This window comes from Opisthorchis viverrini (genome assembly GCF_000715545.1).
Source record: "Opisthorchis viverrini unplaced genomic scaffold opera_v5_218, whole genome shotgun sequence".
NCBI lineage: Eukaryota > Metazoa > Platyhelminthes > Trematoda > Opisthorchiida > Opisthorchiidae > Opisthorchis > Opisthorchis viverrini.
Window position 1 is genome coordinate 59958 of NW_008751877.1, and position 19864 is coordinate 79821.

Below are 19864 nucleotides of genomic sequence, written 5' to 3' on the forward strand. Positions count from 1 at the left end.
TATGAACTAAGAAATGTCGCTGAGAAGCCTTGACAAAGACGACCAAAAACTCGTTTCACATATGTGGCTGATAAATTTTGCTTCATCAAGTCAATTTATACTACAGTAAACTGTATCCACTGTGCATCTTTACGAACTAGCCGTAACTTAAGATCAGCCGTCTGAATGAACTTTCGTTTTTACGTTTCGCAATAGCTTTCATAAAGGAAACTACTCAGAAGGTTGCTAAAAACTCTTCGACAGCCCACGACCGGTTTCACCCTTCCTGAGGCTCATCAGGTAGGAGCAGTCCCCGAGATTCCGTCAACCTTATGATCTACTTGAACCCAAACTGGACTGTTTTCGAGAAATACACACATTTGCAAATCAATTCGGTTTTCACGGGAGACTCAATTGAATCTCTCGTTTATGATGTCTTCTAGCTGAAGTTGCTGCGAACAGGCCGCCTCATGATGCAGTTGGCACGATAGTCGAGATATCGCAGTATATTTTCATAAAGGAAACTACTTACAAAACCGAATTGATTTGCAAATATGTGTATTTCTCGAAAACAGTGCAAGTCAGCGATGGGAATTTCTCTGGACAACAATTGTCGATTTTAGGGCTGATACCCACCCACAGGGCAACTCTTATGAGTAATATGGTACCTTGTTTTGCTCCACAGCTTGTTAATCCATCAAAAAGATTTCCGCGTCCGTCTTTGCATAATACTGTTCACAGTTTGGGCATAGTTCCCGTAAACTTAGTGTATTCAACAGTACTATGTTGTGTTGCTCGAATTCAGAGAATGTGCGTGAAAACCAAATTGACTTGCAAATGAGTGTATTTTTCGCAATAGCTGTTTTTGAATAAATAACGTCGAACTACAAAATGTGTTCCATGTAAAGAGAAAGCGGAACAGGTTTATATTGTTGGGTTTGAAAATTGAGTGATATGTTTACTCATCATTTTTAAAAAAAGAACTGGAAAAATAACCCCCGGATAGTTGAAAGGGAACTGATTTTGAATTGATCCATTTCACTGCTCTTATTAGTACCTCACAGTTTTCAGTTTAATTCTGATTAAAATGCGTCTCGACAAAATATTACAACACATTGTTATTCGCATTTTTACCCAGACAATTCAGAGAAGAAAGGGTGACTTCTGCGTTTGGCGCAACAACCCAGCAAGCATATCTACGACTACAGTAGGTAACAGCGTTTTTTCATAAGGATGCATACATTGTAACATTTTTTTCAATACGCTAGTACCTCACCAACTGAGCAACAACAAAATGTTTTGGAGTTCGTTGTTTCGTGTCAATCAACACCGCCTGGAACGACACAGATCCGTGGGCATCCGTCATTTCGGGCTTGCCAGTTGCATGCTTGTTTCGTTCCAGTTTTCTTCCAACCGACAGCATGTGCTGAGAATTTCGATGGGAGAGGTATACACTCGTAACTTTATCAGTTCAAGCTCACTAACCAAGGAGAAAAACGAGAACCAAATACAGGGTTGACAAATTTAGATTACAGCATGTCAAATCCCCAGTTATTTGGTTCGTGTTGCATGAAGTGCCATGTTCGTTTACGTATTACCGACAGTGTTTGGATCGACAGCCCTCAGTATGTAAGACTTGAAAATGTGGGCGTACCCTTTCATTAATGAAACATATTTGTCCGCATCTTGTAAGCAGAATGAGTTTACTAAGTAGTTTTATTATATGGCTTAAAGCACCTGGGAAATTTTTGGACCCCATGGATAAATCACCAGAGAGACTAACGAAAAAGGTGTTCTCTACTTCGTTCTGTTTATTCGGCTTGTTCACCATAAATAGGTAGGTGAAATGTGCAAAAGATAATGTTCGGATATCATTCAGGTTTGTGTATACTTGAAATGTTTGGTTGAAAATTTTCTTGCATTTGAAATCTACATGAACTAGTTTTATCTGGAGTCTCCAGAGAGCCAGTGGGCATGCTGTCATAGAAGTAAGACATGGTCGTCTAAAAACAGAAAGAAAATTGCTGTGGTCTCTTCAATATTACAACATGGATAATCACCGGCGATCAATGGAACAGTAACCTTTCATTCCCCACAAATCATAGAAGGTATGGCACTGAAGCTTTGGCTTCTCAGGGGGTGTCGTTTTTAGTTCAAGTCAAATTCTCATTTGACAAGTGAATTTTTGGAGACATCTTTTACCTTGTCCGTGTGTTTTGCGTGATCTTCAAACCAAGACCACTGTTCTAACTGGAAAGCTTCAAACTCAGCGTTGGATGGAACGTGCATAGAGATAATTCTAGTCCGAGTGTTCGGACTACATTCGCTGGGGGCTTTCTCATCAGACACCGTTTAAAGAAGCTAGTCTGTCTTCCAAAGCTGAAATGCGGAATCAAGCCTGGTTGCGTCTCTTTTAATGAGCTGTCATTCGATGGCTTAATTTACTGGTAGATTGCCCAAGCAATCTCCAGGTTGTGGACTTTGACGCTACTCGATCTAGTTAATTCACAGCTGGGTAATTGAATCCCTTCCTTTGAATGAGCAAGCTTGCGGTGGTCTTATTGCAATTTATTATTTTATGGTAGCTAACTGGCAACCCCCGAAAGGGAATCGAATAGAAGTACGTACTGAACACATCTCAATAAGCGAACTGCAGGTGCCAAGTGCTAGCGTAGCAGAATAACTTAATGTGTGCAAATTCCGAACACCTAATCACAGAGACAGTGTTTTTGGGCCAGACGACAAACTGTTCCCAGTTAAGCACAGTGGCTGCTTCAGACAGCAAGTTCTTGAATGACATAGATGTTCATGACAAATTCATTGTAAAACATCCCTATTGCGTCTGAAGTCTGGATTTCGAAGGGTACTACCCAGAGCCCCTGCTTGGCACTCTACTTGAACCCTGAGCATAAGTCACTGCAAAACTTTCCTCCCAAGAGTAGCTAAAAATGAAATCATGGCAAGTTCACGCCTCAATTGTGAAACAGTACGAATTGTGAAGTGAACGCCCAAAAGATTTTTAATAACACTGGTTTCTGTATTAATTCATTTCCACGTTACCATTCTATCTTAAAATTTTTGCGGAAAAAATGTCCACATCACAGAACTGATTAAATTCACTAGAGAGTGCCACGCCCGGCTGCACTGCATGTCCTCTTAGGTGACGATATAGTGCTCGTGATTCTACAAAAGCACCTTATTTTCGTCCGTTGATTTTCAGGAGCATGATGGGGGTTTGAGAAGCAATAAAAGGAATTCTATTCCTGATTTACCTCTATCAGGGTCAGCTCGCTGTTTTATCCCATACTGATTAATTTATCCTTGAATGCTGTAACAGTCGTCATTCACCAGTATGCTTTCCCCAAGCACAGTGGTCATAAGCTTAAATAGATGAAAATAAAATTATTACGACACATTTTACCGCACTATGCATAGAGGTTTTTCGCAATAAAAAACAAGGGGTTTGTAATAGGGCACTAATGTGGGCTTCTGAAGTTGTGCTGTTCACAAGAATACTTTAAAAGATATTTCATTAACTAGAAGCCTCTAGTGAATATTTGCCGAGAGATTTTTTTCCATTTTGTAATTTGTTTGTTCATAATGACGCTAAAACAGTCTGCGTTCTTGTCCTCTGGTATAAGAAATAAAAAACAAATACTCAAAATCAACCCCGTTTGTTTTGTTTCACATAAGGGTTGATCTTCCAACACCGCAAAGACCACGGCTAATTTTTAACTGTTCTGATAAGGGGTTCCCGGGTTAAACGACAATTGGATCAGTTCTGTATGGTTGTTTGCTACCTGAGGGGAAGTTCTCGAATTCCACTTATGTAAAAGAAGAAATACGTTAAGGTTGCACGCGGAGGAGGCTCTATATTTAACAGAACACTACTATAATTTTGCCGAAATTGAGGAATTTTGTGGAGTCCCCAGTGTTGCCAGTTTTATTATTCATATTAGCTGAAAAGCATCCTTCCTGCTTCAAATCAATGAAGTCTCTGTAAACCTAATCTACGCATTGAAACAGTTAAAGAATATACTTTTGTAAGGAGATATCATTTCACATTCTGATTCCTTAAAATGGTGATCGCGGACCGCACAACAGTGTTTTTTCCGTTTTTCCTGGAATTATAGGTAACCATGTTTGTGATGCTACTAAAGGCTTTGATATATTATGTCTACTTTTCAGCAGAAATATCGAGGTGTTTTATGTGCAACAGGGTAGTTAATTAGATAAATTTTAGAGGTGTGATGAAGCAGACAGGTTGATTTCGTGAAGCCATAATGAGCCGGGATTAGGTAGAAGGATTGATAATACAAGCTGTCACGAAGAATTCCCAAACACACCGCAGAATATCGGGTACGCATTTGGTTCTGTTTTTAGGGGACGGAAGTTACTTTTCTTCCGCAAGCGGAAATTTGTTTATGAAAAACAGTATGGCCCGCTCTTGGAAACAGGCACACTTAATCCTCATATGACTGCTTGTTTAAAAGCATAGAGAACATTTGATTAAGGCATTGCTTCACTCTTGAAATACCTTATTTAGATGAGGAAGGAAAGTGCACTATACTTTACTGATTAGACTTTTTTACAGTAAAATTTTCAAACTTACTGAAATGCTTGTCAGAAGTCTCTGCGTGTGAATTCAGGCCTAGGAGTTGAGTTAGAGGAAGAACGGCACGGAAATTCATCTTACTCTAATTTTTGGGTGAATCAACAGTATACACTCTCACGATGTTACCTAAGTTCACTGCATCACCAGTGAGATCGTAGCAGTGGGTTTCGACTTGAGTATTAAAACTGGCTTCATGAACAAAATTTTTTTCGGGATTAATTTTGTTTCCATAATGGGCAAACGCGTATCTCCTTCAAGCAGATGTCAAGCTCTAGTTCAGGCACGTGTTTACAGGGTGGACCGATCACCCAGAGTGACCCCATAAATAGGTCATACAATGAGCCACTTGTTTTGCGGGTAGATCGGGACAACCAGGGTCAAAACCCTTGGTTTCAACACTCTAAGTTTTGGGTGAATCAACAGTATACATTCTCACGATGTTACCAAAGTTCACTGCATCACCAGTGAGATCGCAGCAGTGGGTTGCGACTTGAGTATTAAAACTGGCTTCATGAACAAAATTTTTTTCGGGATTAATTTTGTTTCCATAATGCGCAAACGCGTATCTCCTTCAAGCAGATGTCAAGCTCTAGTTCAGGCACGTGTTTACAGGGTGGACCGATCACCCAGAGTGACCCCATAAATAGGTCATACAATGAGCCACTTGTTTTGCGGGTAGATCGGGACAACCAGGGTCAAAACCCTTGGTTTCAACATGATATTTGCTAAAAAATGAAAAGCACGAGATACATTTTACTGTTCGTATAAACTTCTTGCATTTTCAAATATGTTCAAATATTTTCACTTGGGATTGCAGTCATATTGTTGATTTTTAAAGCAAAGTGTACTTGCGGGGGCTACATCTACATAACGAGCCCCAAGAAAAGTGAAACGACAGTGAGCTGCTGACGAGTGCTCACCAACCCCAAGTATTCCGCGAGAAAAAGAATTAAAAAACGGTGTTTATGGGACTGAGTTTTAAGTATAGACATATTTTCTTCATTTTACTGTGGTAAAAAACTCAACTCCAACCTTGCAAGTTTAAGATGGTCTGGACTATCTGACAGAATCACGCTAATGATAACGTAATTTTGCTTGGTTATAACGCAGGCGAGAATTTTTCGAGCAACGATATAGAACCTGACACTTTTTACTTCATTCTTTTAAATATCAGATTTTCAGTCCGTCTCTTCATCCAACGAATAATTGTCTCAAGCTATACAAGAAAAATTAAAGCTTTAAGTACCTACTAACGAAAGGTCCTTGTGAAAATTGCTACCTGTCTTTAGATTCGATGTGTTCTATCGGTTGGTTTGTCTCCGACATTTAATAGCACATGACTAGTTTACTGATCAGTGTATGCCATGACGCCACAAGATGTCATGAAAGTGTACCATAGAACAAGTGTGAAGGCGACTTACAAGCATATGAATTCAACGCACCGAAGACGGTTAAGTGATGTCCCATTTACCCTGACCTTCACTGGTGACAATTCAGAGCATGTGTACTCATCAACCATTCCGTGATGATATTTCTCAAAAAATTATTGCACATGCAATACTACTTTTTGTCTTGCACCCGCTAAAATATGGTTCAAAGAAAACAAAAGGTCAAAAAGACTCGCAGATTAAACTAGCTCATTATGTGGGCACAGGTACCAAAGAAAGCTTGTTTAATCATAAGGGTTCTAGTAGAGAGTGTAACACAACCCTAAGTGACACCGAACAGAAATTATTCACACGAGTGGCTGTGCAAATGTGTGAAGAGAGAGGAAGAATGGACAGGGTTAAATTAGTCAGGTATTTGTGGAACGAGTTTTTGAGAGTTCCTCGTAGGACAGCTGAATTTTGTTTGAAAGCGGAATTTTGGGTTACGTAGTCGGATTCCGAGTACGTTTGCAGTCGGGAATAGCTTTACTGGCACCTGGGACGATTGCCTTAGTGGCATTCTCCTTCTCGGTCACGGTGCTCCAAATCAAAGTTCAGCGTTCGGAATGTATTGCCCTTCAAATAAATGGGCCGAAACATTTGGTTGCATCCTATATCCATGATGCCAGACACAAGTTTTAATCTGCTCCGCTAACCGTCGAGAAAACTGCGTTGTATTTCGTTGTATTTCACTGAAAAAATACAAGAGCTAACCGTCGAGAAAACTGCGTTGTATTTCCCAAAAATATTTCACTGAAAAAATACAAGATCATTTAAAACCTACGCCGCAATATGTCTATTTACTTGGTTGTTCACTTTCATTTAATATTCGTTCGTTTATTATTCGGGGACACTGGATAGCCTTTCTGACGACAAGGAACTAGGAGTTTTTAAGATCATCATAGTTGCTAATGACGAAAAATAAACAAATCTTTAAAACAGCCAAAACCAAGCCTCGTCTCACAAACTAGGAGCAGTACTGTTACGCCCAGTGGATCATCACTTGTGACAGATTGTCTCAAGTTTAAAAACTTGAGGTATATTACAAATTGGAAGCTAGGTATTTGGAAGTACTATGTTGTTCTACATCGTGAATTACTCGGTTTCGGATTGGCGGGAACGTTTTTTACGGGCAATCTGCCACTGCATTTAGCGGATGTTAGTTGTTTCGATTGAGTTTCTTTGCGCTAAACCAGTTCATCTAGCTACGTAAACGGATCTTTAGTAGGCGTTGATGTTAAAAATACGACGTCGTTTTTATACCGTACCGTATTGACCCCGTTGTCAGTCAACAATCGTATTCTTCGTCTTCGTACGCTTGTACAACTTCCGTCCATGCCACTCACCGTCATGCAACCAACTACGTATGCTTTCAAACCATCAAACATTCTCACACATTTATATTGGTTGGCAATCCTATTTGATTGGCAAACGCCGGCGACCTTTCGATGGGCAGGCTGTTTAAACGTTTGGTCGTACACAAAATTACAACTGTCAGTAAAACCGGATCAAAAAATGGTAACCAAACGCACTCTGTAGGATGAAACTTGAAAACCGGACACAATGTTCTGCTTTTGAGACAGAATAAGATAGTCAGTGTGGTATAAGTGTGACAGTTTTTCAACCGATTGACAAGCACAATGAACCACAAAACGCTACCTGTCCGCTCTGGACTGGCTATGGCACACTGTTGCGTAATCAAATGCGCATACTGGATATCCTGATGGGCATATATCCTCGAGAATGAAACGCAGAAAATAACGCTCCTAATGCTCAGTTCAATTGATGCTAGATTGTTATTGCAAACCATTTAGGAAAATAATCAAACGCCAATCGACAACCACTAGTAAACATTGAAAATAAGGCTCTACCTTGCTGCATTTACGAGTGCCTAATGAGTACGCATTACTTGACATACTGTTCAAACATAATTTGGTATCAGGTTTTGGATGGAAACTGAAATATCAGCAAAACGGTACGGATGTACATGATCAATTTCAACGCTGTGAAGATAAATTAAGTGTATCACTGCTGTACTGAGCGGTTATTTACAAAACTCACTGAAGAGTTTCTGAGTATTTGCACAGAATTCTGCAGGGCAGTGATTCTCATCAGATTCTTGCAACCGAAACATGTGGAAAAAGACAAAGACTTGAAAAGAACACAACTTGTATTGCACATGTGCAAATTTTATCAAATGAAGTGCATGGGATTGATAGCAAACAATGGTTGTCTTTTGAAAAGTAAGCAAAGGAAACCAACGCTTGTATAACATATTAGGCTGATTATTATACTTGTGAGATGTTCCATCAACTGATAAATTGTGGATGATAATATTCGACATGCAGAAATACTGTCACCAAACCTTGTGTCTCTTTGTGAGTCTGGTGAACAATATCTCGATTCCCGAGCTAGTCAGCGGGTAAATTCAATAAATATAACTAAGTTAGTGATAACAAATTAAACCCGAGATGCTGCGTAACTATAGTGCAAATCTTTACCTGATGTGCTTGGATGAAAGAAGAATCCATTTCAGTGTATATCAAATAGGACAAGGGTATACACTGGAAGATTTACCAACGGAAGTCATGTACTCGGTTGGCGATAACTGTGGTGCTAAAAGCTCCTACAAAACTTTCTGCGGTTTGGAAATTTTACGAGAACATTTGAGAGTGCAACCTGTCTTTGGACTAAAGTTTTCCTCAATCTATCTTTGCTGCAGTGGCATTGGTTCTGTGGAATTAACTTTCCCTATGGATTTGAGTGGGGTTTTCACAAAACATGAACGTGAAGACACATTTGATAACGAACTCGAAGAAATAACTTATCACGCGGGTGCTCAATCGAGTGAGCTACCTGAAGAAAACGCAAATTGAAGAAAGATTGGTGATGCAACTTTCATGAATCAAATCATCGCAAATCACCGGAAGCCATGGCAACCGTCTTGGCGTTTGATCCCAACAGCTATCCGAATTATGTCTACCCAGACACAGTACAGAAAGTCCGGCGGTCATTGATATTCAATGAGAGTGGAAACATTTAACCCAGAATTTTGTTCACCTGGTAATCGGCTATCCCTCAGACCCCTGGTGAACCAACATAGTAAGGTCTTTCTTAAACCACTTTACAACCCTCGAAAAAGTTTCGAAGGAACCCCTGGGTCTGAAGACACGAAACAGAACTTTCCAAATGACGTATAGACCACTGATAAGTAGTCGGCACCATGAATTAACAAAGTTACTTCAGTTGGGTTGTGCAGATTTCATTCAAAATGCGATTTTTTTGTTTCACAAGTAAAATAGGTTTATTGGTCAGTGGCAGTGTTTGTATACTGGTGTTGGCTAAGATTCAACATTCCAAGTTTTCCGTCCATAACTCAGATTGTCAAGCAGACCAGGAACTAAAAATGTGAGGATAAATTAATGGCTACGAGCATTATATCACTTTTTGAACGTCGTACTCAAAATTATTCAGAATTCGAGTAGCATGTGGAGGCGCTTTTGAATATGACTTACCATTTCCAAGAAAACTATCCTCTAGCAACAGAAAGCGACTAATTTTAAAGGTGTAATTGGACAAATTGTAGACATAATATATGGTGTGTTTCTGCGCTAAGTTTGACATGAACGGCATTAACACCACTTGTCAAGTGCTTGCTGTTTAGTGAAAAATGGGGTGACAAAGTACCGAGATCAGATGTTGAAACCAGTTTTGAGTGGACAGTTTGACACTAAAGGCAAGATCGACTTTTACTGCCAGACAAGCCAAATAATCAGCTTGGCTATACACCCCAACTTCTCTCGGGCCAGAATTGAGCATGCAGCAATATTTTATCGTTTTTTTTAAATTGTCAAATACTTTTGGCTAGTGACAAGCCAAATAATCAGCTTGGCTATACACCCCAACTTCTCTCGGGCCAGAATTGAGCATGCAGCAATATTTTATCGTTTTTTTTAAATTGTCAAATACTTTTTGGCTAGTCCTTATTTTCCAGTCACACGCGTTATTTAGGGTTGACTTACTTTAAGAAGGAAATTCCGAAGCTTTTGGAAAGAACCAGAAGCCAAACACATGTTTCACCCGTATGTTTTTACAGCAAATGCGAGGCTATACTAAAAATTGGAATGAAATTGGAATGCGACGGAACGGAATAGAGTTGTTCGCCACATGCTGCACCGTTTCAGAAGTACTGTTTCATCAATAAGTGCTCAGCATTTCGGCAACACAGATGCCATCATTAACCGTGGAAGCCGTCAGAACTTTGTTTATCCCACGTGTACAATTTGAGAGCTCTCACTTGCTCTTTCTTATTATCATATCCAACCTGTATAATTTTATCGATACGCACAAGGTCGGTCATCATTGGTTCTGGCTGTTTCATTGGGCTTGGAGACGGATTTCGTTATACAAACTGAAAACGAGCAGGTGATGTCCTCAGATGAGACTGGGACACAGACTCTTGCTCCCTGGAAGAGATTTTTGAAATGTTGTTTCACAACGCACATTCACAACTGAGTTCCGCTCTGCTTCTGAATATATGTGTGGATCAGCTGAACCCAACGAAAGACTGCTAAACTTGCTAATATTAAAATTGACCGGCAGCCAGTCAATTGATCTGATGAATAACTAGGTGTCTCTATCACCTATGGCTTTTAAGAATGATTTGCTTGTGCACTCTTCCTCGTCGTCTGGTAGTCCACTTAAATTTAACCCCCTACCTTACACGTCTTGCGGAGCCACCTATTCCAACCGGAAGTGCACCGATCTTTAATCATTGTGCCTAATCTGATTCAAGATGTTGCCTGGCCTCGGCTTTTTATTTAAATAACACTTCCAACTTAGAAGTTTTGGAAGATACTTAAGCAAAAGTTGGACCAATTTGCTGATTTACATTCTCATCAGTCATGCAGACTCACTACTGGGACAGTCCCGATTGATGGACACCTACCTGTTCAGTAAGACCGGCTGGAACACACTGATGAAATGCGCTCTTAGCATGAGTGTGTGGGATGTCAAACCAGGGCAGTCGCAAAAACAAAACTAAAGGGTACCTACCATTGTCACCCTGACTTCCGATACGCGGACACCTTCAGTGAAAGAACGTTGATAAATGCACCTCAAGCTCCCTGCCTGAGGGGATATACATTACCGAATGAACTCGTCTTGAACTTGGAAATGGATCTGTGCTGCCTTCCAATACGCATTCGTTTGTATCTAACTTGTCCAACTTGTCATGCACACCCGCAAATTTGTCATTGCTATAAGTTTCTCATCGGATACGATAAGGTCACTTTCCATACCTTAATAACGTTTCACACAAGTCAGGTTGCATCGTCTGGTATTCCCGTCTGGGTAAATCGAGACGACGTAATCGGAAAACAGTCAGTTTAGATAAACATGACAGATGACGGCTTCATGTGTCTAACTTTCAGCGCCCTTGTTTTCAAGGTTGTCCGCCGTTGTTTTTTCAACAAACTAACTCGGAACAGAATGTATGTCGACAGCCACACAATCCAATATTGGTCTCACGAAAACTCGCTAGAATAGTTTCTGCCTTGCAGTTCTCCCTCTTCACTCATTCGACACCATCAGACAAAGCCTCTGGTAGTATTATTATCAAATTTACTATTATTTATTTATTTATTTATTCATTACTATTTATTTACTACTATTTATTACTATTAAATCTGGTAGTATTACTTAGTCTGAAGACTTTTTTTGGCCAATAATTTACCATTCCCGCATAAAAATACCACAAATTCATTTACCCACTGCGAAAAACCCAAGTGTTTTTTAAATCTCAATTTTAGGCAGTGTATCAACTTACTTCAAGGACCATTTTGAATGTTACCCGTGCTATTCTGTCTTCCAGAATTTCGGTTGACGGAATCCCAGGTAAGATCACAGAAATACTAAAAATTGCGATCATCTGATTTTAGACTTGTTCAGGTTCTTATCAACTGTGGTCTCTGTATTTTCCTTAGCATAAGTAAAATCACAGCAAATACAGTTCGACAAGTTTTGGCAAGTGTACATACTAGGCCATTAGTGCATACAACCCCTTCGGAAAAGGCTGGTTCCGTGATATTCTACTGTTTACTATTACATTATGTTTCGGGATTTCCCTTGTCTACCAAACGGAAGAAGCCATGGTGAAGTGGGCTAGCTAGCTAAAGAACAAATTGTCACATTTAAGTCGTGATCTTTTTTCGTGTACGTAGATAATTATACTGCGTCACCAACAAAGTGATATAGCCACAGTTTTTTCCAATAATTCGGCATTTTACACATTGTTTCGCCAGTGATGTTCGCATTCAAACAAAACGCTGTCTCACTTCGGACCAACTGGCAGTGAAGCATCGTTGTGATTTTGCATCATCAGGGAATCGGGCTGTTCTAATGGGAACCTAACCTCGAATTGCAATGGTTCAACTCATACGAATACAAAATAACCTCAGACACCAATGTAAATGAGGAGACTATCGGCAGCTCAGGTTGTAGTGATGTGCAATGCAAGACGTCAATAGCTACGAATGTTACAAGACAACCCATGAAAATGTACGATCATTTTATCCACCATAATCTTTTTTTCCAAACCTCTCACAAAATGATAATCATCTATAAATCGAGATGAGCACAAATGAACGGTCGTTGGCTTGTTTGCTAAGATGGGCAATCTGATTGCAAATCTTATGCCACCTATCATGCTGACATCATTCTTGTGTTGTTAGGGGGCGTAGCATTGCGCAGCGATGGGTTGGCGTTTGTGCACATCCATCTGCGCTACCTGAGTTACCAGCGTTTTTCTCCATAGAAAATCACAGATAACCATTGCTGCATCCACTGCTTTATCACAACTGAAGGGTTAACTCCGATTTCACCAGAGTTTTACATCATCATTTTTCATTCCGGCATAAAAAACAGTGTAAACAGCCTGAATTTATTCCTTAGTAGTATAATGCTGTCATGTGAACCCAGCCTGTTACCGTGGTGTTTGGCTAAAGAGTTTTCTAAAACGTTCTGAATGTCACCTCATATTTAAGATCGACATCCTGCGAACGAACCGTATAACGGTCCTTCCCTAACGGCGTTTACACATTCGTATTCAGTATCAGTAAGTAGAGATAGCGATTTGACTCGATATAATAATCAAATAGACTAAACTCTACAATTTTACCTGGTTTTAAGACGAATATGGGTTAGTTAATAAGCGATGCAAGATGGGCGAAATGATCTTGCTCAGCTATATCAGTCACCAAAATGGGAATACGCAACTAGATGTGGAGGCTGCCAAGCACATGTGCACTCCTGCGTCGCTGTGCAATCTCATAACACAACCGATTGTATTCCACCGCCACAAGTTCACTTAACATCATGTACCTTTGCCGGGTGACCCAATGTCACCAGGGGAAGGCAATACCTTGTCTTAAACGCAGTTCACAGGCAGCCGCGGGCGAGCCATACTGGTGTTGCCGCAGTTATTTCATTGAATGCGTTGCGTGGATGGTGTCAAGCACGAAAGTTGGCGTAGGTGGAACCGGAGCTGACGCTAGTGTGCACAAAAGAGTGAAAACTCTATTTCGCAAGACAGAAGCTCCTTAGAGCCCGGAGTACTTATGCGCTTAGTTAACGAACCCATTTCATGGTGAGGGGCTTAGAACACGCCGCACCACCATGGACAATTTCACATAAATTATGACCAATCTATCATTCCAGACAATTTACAGAACAGACTTGATCTCGTTTGGAGGATCGCCTGGTCTTACAAACTCCAGGAATTATTCAGGGATCGTTTTCCGTTCTGTAAACTACAGCAATCATTTTCATCTATCTCAAAGATTCCTAGAATACTGAATAAATTGGTTCTTATTCAGGCGCTTGCCTTGACACATGATTGCGGAGCATCACAGCACTAAATTCCGTTGCACCTTCCGGTACATGAGGGAAAATATTATTCAAAATATTTTTATCTTACATTGTACTCAGAGCTACACATTATTCTCTGCTCAATATCTGACCATCTGCCTTTAAACAGGGAGCTAGTCATCATCCCTCCCTGTTATATTGCAGATCACTTGATAATTTAGGATGATCTTCATCACTGGTATCGGAAACCCGTATTGTAGTATTCATTTATTAGATAGAAAAAGCCTAAGTGTAATATGATTCGTCCATCGGTAGTGTGAAACCACGGGGACCTCATTAAATTTAACTTGTCACATGTGTCCCGAATCATCAATATCCGAGCATAATAAATATCAGTTGATTCGAACTTTCAACTACAAATACGTACACCTTTAGCGCCTGTCCATGCTGATCATCCGTGTTCCTGGCCGCGGACAAAACTCTTTCAGTTCATTTGTCCTTGAGCGTCTCCAGTAATTCGGAAAATTCTAACTTCTAGATAGGATAGATGTGAACCTCATTTTTGGAATTCACTACCAATAAGCTCCATTTTTAACCACATTTATTCTTCCCAATTTCTCAACCTTCCTTGTACACTATTCCATGGACTCGTTGACTGGTGTGGGGATATCTGATAATTTCAATGGAGAATTCGTCCAGTAAGTGAAGCCGATCGACGTTGAAGCCTGGGAACTTCTGTAAAGTTATTTCATTCTTATTGAGAACCAGCAGCAGCACTTTTAGGACTGACAAATTTTAGGACTGACCAATGCTTAGCCTTCCAGCATGGAGGTTGTGAGTTCGAAACCCATGGTGGATGGAACAACCATACATCGTTCCAGGCTTTCCAATGTGGGCTGGTTTCACTTACAGCACGAAATTTCCGTTAAAATGATAGCGTTTATTCTTTTTAATGTCTACATGCACATGCTATGGAAGTGACTCTGCTGCAGTGGAAGGTCCAGATGGATGTAACTGAATATGGTCTCTCCCAAGCACCCAAGGTGGCAAAACATCTGTGGAGAGCCAGATGTATGTGTCCGTCGAGAGTCGTACGGTGCAGTCTTTTCAGCTAAGACCGAAAATTGATTGATCATCATATTCCATGGAGAGCTCGATAACATATTAGGTGCAGTTGATGGATTCATGTTTCGTGCATTTTTATGATAATGTGCGTCCACAATGTTTGGAAAATAATTGGAATGACGTAGTGGAAGGTGCTGGTAAAATGCAGCCGAAACTCTTGCCACCATATCACTCCTCTCCTATCTGAAATTTAATCAGTCTACGAATTATAAAATCTTCTGCATCAAATCTGCTCAAAAATCGACTATCGGAAACTGCTACACACCTACTGTTCTCCAAAACACAAATTAGGGCCTCACACTCCCGTCGAAATTTTATAGTTTTGGTGTGTACATTCTGTTTCACAAAAAAGGAGAGTAAGAGTTGTGATCGACCCACTCATAACAAACTATATTCATATACATGATGGTCTAGTTTAGAAGCCGACTGTCCTGACGATACCCTACGAAACACAACCGAGGGAAACATTTGTATGTAACCTTTTCCAAAGAATTCTCTGCTACACCATGTATCTTCCTCATTTTCTCGAAACTATGAATTATTGTGCAGAGACATAAACTGGAGGCCAGTTGCTGCAATCAGTTAAAGTTTAACCATGTGGTAGCGCTGTCAGGTGTAAGCACATCGTGACAGTGGACTTTGGAAAGGAGACTGAGACAAGTGTTCAGCTCTCAATAGGGTGGGCGCGATGAATAGGTCAGTGTGATTTCTAGCCACCCAAAGTGATACTTTGGGTATATCATATTCCAGTGTGTCATAGAGGCGCACAACTTTTCCCAGCACGATAAGACCGGAAGTCTCCTGACGGGCCCGGATATCGCAGTACGAACTTGCAATTGCTAACGGCTTTGGGTATATCATATTCCAGTGTGTCATGGAGGCGCACAACTTTTCCCAGCACGATAACACCGGAAGTCTCCTGACGGGCCCGGATGTCACAGTACGAACTTGCAACTGCTAACGGCACTGCTCTATTTATGGTGAAGCAAGCTCAACCACTATGTCACAACTGTCGGAACTATCATCGGCAGTCCATCAAAATAGAGTTAGTTGTGCTCAGATTTGCTGCGTGTATTCAAACTTTTGGCCGAACAGTATGAGTCTGATTGTAGTTAATTGCTTACCAGATTATTTTTTGTTCCTTGTCCACTGGGTCTCATCAACCGATAACACCTAGGAATCTAAATCCTTATTTTCCATGTGATTTTGCCCTAGATATTTGTGCAGAATATTTCATCAGGTAAATAATGACTTAAGTCAATGTTACTGAATGACAAGATGAAGTAACACATGGGAACTGAGCACTTCGTGACCCACCAATGAAAGATGTTATTTTCCGCGCGTTTGGCGATTTCAAGTTTGGCTAGACGATCAGGCAACCAATTATGGACAAGATGATGTAGATGATGATGAGGCTCAGTAGATTGCGCTTGTTCAGGTGCAACACGGACACGAAAGTGTGCCAAATGTTTGAAGAAATCGCTATAAATGAAGTGTGAATTCTTATGCTACTGCCTTCGAATCTACTGAAAGACCGCCGGCCAAGAATGTGTCTACTACTGCAGTGCAGTAGGCACGTCGGGCAGTGGCAAGTGGCTACCCCACTACGGTAAGACGTTTCACCCGATGAAGCCCTCTGTAAAGTCCCGATGGTAAATTCTGATAAAAATGTTTGGGTAGTTTCCGATTGAAACGCGGTTAGCGTCGTTCCTATTAGTGGGTAAGAATCGGCCTGTAGCGTAAGCCAAAAAAATACACAGCTGATTAATCCGCTCCCTTCATTGTACGGAAAAATAGAATCATTTCACCTCTTCTGAGGCAAGCTCAGTCAAACAAACAAATGCTGATATGGAATGAGTTGTTGGCAACCGGCGGATTCAATCAAGCTATACCGTAAAGAAACCCGCAATACACAAGTTGGCCGTTGCATTTGTACACGAAAAACTACTTAGCCATATAATGCCAGCTCGAAATGACAGCTGATGGGCAGCCTCGGTGTCATTTTATATGAAGCTCTCACTCACAGAATTTTTCCTGCCTGAAAACCACTGATGTGCCGGGTTCATCAGGTTTGCTAAAACACTACTGTATTATTTAAAACTATAGAATTCTGAAAGCTTGTCCGATATGAGTCCCGTTGAAAGTACCTTCTCAACACAAAGTTGTGATATGGTACGGGTGAACCTTCAGAACAGTAAGGTTTTCTTGGTTAAGTAAGAATTTGGTCCACCAAATACGGTTGAAGCAATTTTTATTCTATTAGCATTATTATTATCACCCAACGCTTCTGTTCAGATCAGTTCAAAAATTTATTCTACTGAAAAGTTTGGATCACATGATACGCTTGGGAAATATTTCGGAAAACAAGCCTGTAATACTGCAACAGTGATCTTGTACCCGGAATTATATTCTTCAAGTGCATGGGAATGCAACATTTTACATGACAGTGCACACGAGCAACGAATATATGGTGGTATTTGAAAATTGGCTCAGTATGTAATTTAAAAACTAGGTGAATAAACGAACCTTGATGACTAGTGATTACCGGATTTACCCATGGATTTTCCTCCTTTTGTGGGTTATCAAAAAACAACTAGCGAATGCCAACCGTTTAAGTCGGGATTTCATTCTAAATACACTCTTTTGCGCATCAGTAGAGTTTTCACGGGAGACTCGGCTGAATTATAGCTGAATCTCTTTGTTATGACTGAATTTTTCAGTCTGACGGGAACTCCGGAACTGTGACCATCTGAATAGCCTCAAGAAGGGATGAACAGGTTGTAGAGTGACAAGGAGATTTCCGTAACTTTATGAATTGTTTCCTTCATGAGATCTCATCCTGAGGCCAGTCCATTCTGAAAAGCCACCAACTTAATTGAAGATTGCCAAACCACTTCGCACTATCATCAATGAATATCGATCTCCATTGAAAGCGTTGAAAATCAGCTGCCAAGAAAAATTCCGTGCTACTCTGTGTGACACTCTGGAGGTATTATAATTGGATTACAAAGTACGTGATAAAAACAATTTTTCGGCGTTGGTTTTGCTCAGTGTGTCGGACAGGAATGAGTCATTTGGAAGTTGTAATTTTCGTGTGACCGGAAGAGAAGAGGAATAACAAAAAAGCGTAAGAGATTACGGTGCACTCTTTTAAAAATCACAACTTTAAAGGTAGCATCAAGTATCAAAGTCTGTCCGGTAAGTTCGGGTGAGGTCTGAAGGAATTCAATATTGATAAGATTCGCTAGTCTTTTGTTATTTGGATGGATGCTTACGAACTAATTAATATTTCATTTCCCAAGAAACCCTCCATTTAACTCGCTGTGGATCTGTCTGTTGAACATATGAGCCCCTTATGCTCCTCTGAAGAAGTAGTGTGACCGATCTCTTGCTCCTTTGACGTAGTACAACAGCTTCTTTTATGTCATAATCCAGATTGGAAGATTCACACAACCAAGACCCTGAAGGATAGCTTATAGAGAGAGTAGTATCTTCTAGAATAAAACAGCCACAAACCATATCCTGAAAGACACTGTTGACGCGTGAGCTTATTTGAGTGTAGAACACTTCTAAAGGCGTTTTTCAAGGCTCTGACAGCAAATGAGACTTGTTGTAAAATTCCAGCTGCGTTTGAATAAAAATGTGGCGTACTTTGTACTGGTTTCTAAAAAAAACATTCATAACAAGAAAATTATAATTGCGTTAACTATCTGTAAAATGGATATATTATCCTACTATCTATCCTACTGTGGACTTAACGTGTATGACATGAAAGAATTAAACTGCAGAGTCATAGTCTAGTTGTTGTGATATTTTTTGCGATCGGTAGATTTCCGTTTCCACTATGTATGTTTACACTACGCTTAACATATTACGGCTTACTGGTAACAAACTGATATGTCTGAATTCTTGTTGATCGAACTCAACGTTTGCAAACATTTAAAAAAGGACCAAAAGTCCGCCGTTTGTTTTCCAAACTAGGATTTTGTTTCTCTAATGTTCATGAATCAGCATGCACACAGAATTCAGTACGAAACCTTGTTTTACAAAAGATTCCTCAATTAGCTATCTTTGTAGAAAAAAGGAGTGCGGGAGCACAAAACTTAGTTGATTTTATGAGAGGTACGATAAATCAGAATCGCCAAACAGCCAGGAGAAAGAAACGACCACACAATAAGTCGGTGTCCCCGAAGATTTACGATCTCTATCTTAATTTCTGTGAATTCCTTTTAGACGGTACATGCATTGGATCCGATATCTATGTAGGTACGTAACTAACTCAAGTTCAGCAGTAGGAAGTGAGAAAAATTCTTCGATACAGCTTGATTCGTCGATTTTTTCACATTGATCTCCTTAAGGACTGGAGAAGAAATAACTAAAGCAGGCTAGCCAAATGATTCAGCATTCCCTTTTAGATAAAAGCAGATGCAATCGAGCCAAATTTTTGTTCAAGGCGAGGAAAACTTTGTAATTGCCTTGGCATCCTTGATTGCACATACATCCAGAATCCTTTTAAAAGTCCGTGCACTGAAAATTGCATGGTGCGTCAGCCTTCTGCGGAGTGCGGAGACCCCATCTGAATCTTTTTATCAGTGAAACCATTTGATATTAGGCGCTTAAAGCGAGTGGCTCTAGATATCTTCCGAGTGATGGCGTTTAATTTCTGCTGGCTCACTAAAACTTTACTGCTCGCATCTTCTGCAGATTACTTATCGTTGTGCTAAGGGTTCCTTTCACATTACGATAATGTGGTCAGCCAAAATAAGACACCCGTACTTCACAGTACGTAGGGGATTTTCTCCAAACTTCTATTGCTTTTACAATCTCCACTCAGTGCACACAGAGTAGATGG